This window comes from Sorex fumeus, unplaced genomic scaffold, assembly GCF_029834395.1.
Source record: "Sorex fumeus unplaced genomic scaffold, SorFum_2.1 ptg000037l, whole genome shotgun sequence".
Taxonomy (NCBI): domain Eukaryota; kingdom Metazoa; phylum Chordata; class Mammalia; order Eulipotyphla; family Soricidae; genus Sorex; species Sorex fumeus.
The window spans coordinates 46,820,797-46,826,484 of record NW_026606094.1 but is presented as its reverse complement, the minus strand read 5'-3'; positions in this window follow the sequence as shown (position 1 = coordinate 46,826,484).

Genomic DNA, 5,688 nt, shown 5'->3' with positions numbered 1-5,688 from the left:
TAGCACTGTCCTCCCGTTGTTCATCGATTTGCTTGAGCAGACACTAGTAATGTCTCCATTGTGAGACTTGTTACTGTTTTGGGCATATCAAATATGCCACGGGGGCTCTGCCATGTGGGCGGAATACTCTCAGTAGCTTGCCAGGCACTCCAACAGGGATGGAGGAATTGAACCCAGGTTGGTCGTGTGTAAGGCAAATGCTCTACCAGCTCTGCTATCGCTCCATGTAAATAATAAAAATATTAGAACCCTATTTCTGGGTTATATTATTACTAACTTACCATTTCTACAATACTGTATTATGCTAAGCATATTTTCATATATTTAGTTATTATTTTGTATCTTCTTTTTTATGTAGGAGTACTGCTATTTATTCAGCCACTCATTAGCTGATTGAATTGGGCATGAACTCCACCTTACTTTACTTTTTTTATAATTTTATTTATTTTTTCTTCTTATATTTATTTATCGAATCACTGTGGAAAAAGTTACTAAGCTTTCAGGTTTAAGATCATACACCTTTCCCTTCACCAGTATTCATTTTTCACCACCAAAAAAACCAATATACCCCCCTCCTACCCCTCCCAATGCCTGTGAGGCAGATGATTTCTACTTAACTCTTCTCTACATTAATTATTTTGACAAAAGATGCACCATTATTGTTTAGAATTCCCCCCCCCCCAACAATCAGAATTGCTGAAAAGGCATTGTGAAATACTTTTATTTCTATAGTTGGTTATGAGAATCATATAATGTCACACGGCTGAGATAGCAGCCACGTGATTTTGGATTTCTGCAAAGAGCCAAATAATTACGAGATTGGTGTCTGGCGTTATGGCTGTGCCAGAGAGCCACTGGTGGGGGGCAACTTGTGACCTCAGTAGGACATGAAGGACGAGCCGGTGCCACTCAACTTCCCATGAGACTGCAGTTGCCCCGTCACTGCCGGCTCCTACCTGGCTTTCCAATAAGCTCTGAGGCGGTGGCCACCTTGCTGCTGGGGGGAAAAAAGGTGGAAGGGAGCAACACCCTTTCCCTCCCAGGGAGGCATGGCGCTGTAGTTTAACACATGGTCCATTCACTTTTCTGCCACAAGCTGTTGGGCTCTGGATTAAGTCCTTTTGTCTCTGCAGCCATGGCCATGCTGGAGAGCTGCTCGTGGGGGCCAACTTGTGACCTTGGTAGGGCGTGAAGGATGAACCAGTACTGTCCCCCTTCCCATGAGACTGCGGTTGCCCCGTCACCGCCAGCTCATATCTGGTTTTCCAATAAGCTCTGAAGCGGCGACCACCTTGTATGCGGTCCGGATACATTTCTGAGAAAAGCCGCTGGGTTTCAAGATTTGTTTCTGAGTCTCTGGGATCATGGCCATTAATCAGCTTGATCAGGAACCACAGAGGCTATTTATAGGCGACGACTCTGGGTCTCGTTGGGATGGGGAGGAAAGGGCCGGTTCCACCCCCATATGGTGAGGCCCCACATGTCTCGTCATTGCAGGCCGAAACCTGACTGTCCAGTGGCCTCTGGAGGATGGCTGTCACCGGGCCGCCAGGGGGAACAGGCTAAGGCACGAAACCTATTCCCACCTGGAGTGGCCCAGCGCCAGTAATCTACTGCAGGAACAGGGCGCATTTATGCCAGAAGCCTTTGGGTTCTGAGATTCGTTTCTTAGTCTCTGGGATCATGGCTGTTAAACAGTTCAATCAGGAACCAGAGAGGCCATGCCTACAATTATATAGCTGAGTCGGAGGTGGTTTGTGGGTGTGTCTCCCACATACCTAACTTTTGGCCATTTACTTTTTTTGGTAAACTTTGTCCCAAGTTTTTGGGGCAAAAACTTGACCAAAGGCACAGCAACAATTTTGGGGTATCTGAAAGTCTGACAGTGCCATCAGGTTGCTGATGCACTTGCCTCACAGGTACAGATTGACCTGTTGGCGGCACCATACCTCGATCATTTTGTATTTTCTTTGGTAAAGTTTCTGCTCAGATTTTTTTTTTATTTGTTTGGGTTAAGCACACTTGCAGGTGCTGTCTTAAATTTTTAATTGTCTTGTTTCTTTTTAATTTAAGTTGGTTCATTTAGTTGATAATCATTATCATTTCTAAACATTTTATTTGATTCTTTAAAATATTCAAAGCTGAGTTTTTAATAACTTCCTATTCCATTAAGGTAAAGAAAACTGATAACCTGATGTGCACAAATATACTTCTAAACAAGTGAATACAAGGACTCCTTGAGAACAAAGTGTTATTGCAACAGTACTATTGAAACATCATTGTGATAATTAGAAAATAAAGTAAGGAACTGTTATTTGACTTAAAAATTAAGAGAAAATTCATTTAAGTGTTATCTTAGTGTTTTACTTGTTAAAAATCCACATTTAAAAACCAAATTAACCAGATTGTCTATTAACACTGATCACTTTAGCTAGATAATCACCAAGTCTCCATTTTACTAGTGCTATGTGAGTGCAGCATACTGTGAAAGTAAGCACAGTGTACCTTGATGAATAACACACACTTTCCACATAAGCTTCTTTTAAAATTTTTGAAATCAGTCCTCTCTGCCATGTCTCTTCTATTTGTTAGAATTGCTTTGCATATTTAAACATGGAAAAGAGCCCTTTGTAAGGATTTCTCTAAGTAATAAAAAGCAATACGACCACTTGCTCTTTTATGTAACAAGGACAGAGTTCATAGATAAATATGACTGGCTCTGTACCTTAGCAGTATCTGTAATAAAGACCAAACTAGAAGGAAAAATCTTTCTCCCTTTGCTGAATTGGCTACTTCAGCTGACAGCTGTCCTTAAGGCTTAGGCTTTTTATCACCAGGGGAACAAAGAATGTACTTTGAGCTCTGCGTAAATCTTTTGACATATACATTTTCAAGAAATTAAGATTAATTTATTGCTGTGTAATATTGTGATTACTTTTATTTTCAACTTACTCAGGATTATATGTATTTGTTATATGTATTTGTGGTGGAGAAATTGTAAAAATTCTATTTTAACTCAGAATTCTTGAGTGTATACTCAAGTCCAATCTAGCGTGGTTGTGGGGTTCAATAAACTTTTAGGGCATGGTTGCTGGGGAAAACAGAACACTTTATCAAAGACCTGAGTCTGATTAAAGATTATTACTATAAAGTATAAAATCTTGAACATGCTCTTACACCAATTTTTTAAATCTTATTTCCCATTTTCTAAACTATGAGGCTGTTTTCCTTACCTTATTAAAATGCTTTAAGCTTTAAGGCTTAAACTATATTTCATAAAATATTTTCATAATTTACAACCTAGCATTCATATATAAAGCAATTCTGTTGTTAATTTTTTTCAAAGATAAAAATTTAATGAGAACAAAGAATAGTTGGAGAACTATCACTGTTAAGAATCATTTAATAACAGGTTAGTTTTATTTCCTAAATTACTTTCTTTTGCTGTTCTGGTAGTACATTACTCAGGCTGTTAAGGGAAGATGGTATAGCCTATGAACAGAATTATGTATGGCCTGTTCTGTAATGCATGTGGGAGCTCCATTCTCTGATTGCGGCATTATCATCTCCCATTAGAGCATGCACTATAAATCATTCTGCAGGCAGAAGACAGAGTTGGATCCTCAAGTAATCTGTGAACAGTGACAATCTTAATAACAAGGTTACACGACTTTGTCCTTAGCGTGGTGGGGTGTCTCTGGCATACATGATACTACATTTCCATTAAACACTTAGATGTAATGATCAATAAAAGAAGATCTATTTCTATTCCATGGAGCAGCTTCTAACAGGGGCAAAATGAAGAAGATATACATAGAAGAAAATAGCATACTGAGAGGCCCAGATAATGCCAAACTAATAATAAAATATCTTTTTGTATTTCTCTGGCTTTTTTTTCCCAGTTAAGAACAACAAGGAAAAGAACCCCAGAAACATCTTATTAATGACCCTTTTTTTTCAGTATCAATATATTTACTGAATGACTAGGATGCTACAAACACAAAACGGATTTAAATATCACACTACCCTTCTGAATTGAAAAGTTACATATAGATATGGAATTGAGTCACAGAGCAACTTTAAAGCTATTCAAGTGCACATAGCTAGTGAAGGACAAAGTAAGGGTTTAAATAGTCATTTTAAATCTAGAATCAATGCTCTATAAAATCACATTGACAAGTTTATATTTATAGTTGTAGAGCTAGTACATCGTTAAAATGCTTTTAACAAAGCAAATTGTGTTAGAGTAATTGATACATAGAAGCCTTTCCTTTATCATTTTATATTCATGTTTTATCTTTGAAGACAATATATTTTGTGAATTCTCATCATCTAACTTGGCAGGTAATTCTGAAGCCTCAATAATCTATGTTTAGAGGGTCAGAATGATAGTACCTGCTCTGCAGGTGGGCAACCTGAGTTCAATCCCTGCACCACATATGCTTCTCCAAACCTATCAGGAATGATTGCTGAGTGCAGAGTGTAGAGTGAGGAGTCGATCATAAGCACTGGGGGTATGCCTGAAGAGCAACAACAAAAAATTAATAACCTACATTTAGATTTTTATATTTGAACAACTTCCCTTATGTCTTCTCTTTATGTCTGTCATTCCCCATCTCACTGTTTCTCTTTGTTAAGTATATACGTATTTTTACATATGCATGAGCACATAATGGGCTGGAGCAATAGCACAGTGGGTAGGGCGTTTGCCTTGCATGCAGCCAACATGGCCGACCAGAGTTTGATTCCTCCACACCTCTCAGAGAGCTTGGCAAGCTTCGGAGAGTATCTTGCCCATATGGCAAAGCCTGGCAAGCTACCCATGACGTATACGATATGCCAAACACAGTAACAATTGTCACAATGGAGACATTACTGGGCCCATTCAAGCAAATCCATGAACAACGGGAGGACAGTGACAGTGACAGTGATGAACACATAATGGCAGGCATAGAGTTAAGTCAATATTTGTACCAAAATATGAAAGTTAAGTCAATATTTGTACCAAAACTATACCTTTCCCTTTTATTTATCCAATTGTCCAGAATAATTTGTGATTGTTCCGACTTTTAAATATTTGATGTTAATTTAAATTCTACTCCCATAGTATTTTGTCATAGCAAGTTTACTTTGTATCACGTCTTGTTGTAGGTTATATTACCTTTTTAGGTAAAATCAAAATCTTTTAGAAACATATTCTACTTTAGAGTTAGGACACAGTATATGGCACATTGAAAAACCAGTATTAATTTTTAAGAAGTGAACTGATCTGCTATCACGAATGATCACCTAAAAGTTCAGGAAATCTATTTTTCCTTTCCCATCCCTCTGTTGATGTTGTTGCTACGATTGCGGCTGATGTATGTACTTGGTTATGGTTTATTAATGACTCTTTAGGTGATGCTGATTTTCAGAACAACTTCATGGCTTAAGAAGGCAAATTATGATTATTGCCATTTTCAGAGATATTAAGGGCATTGAGTGAGTTACCCAAACTCAGTAATTTCTTTTTTCTTTTTGAGTCATACCCGGCGATGCTTGGGGGTTACTTCTGCCTCTGTACTCAGGAATCATTCCTGGCCGTGCTCGGTGGACCATATGGGATGCTGGGAATTGAATCCAGGTCAGCCGTGTGCAAGGCAAATGCCCTATCCACTGAGCTATTGCTCCACCCAAAACTCAGTAATT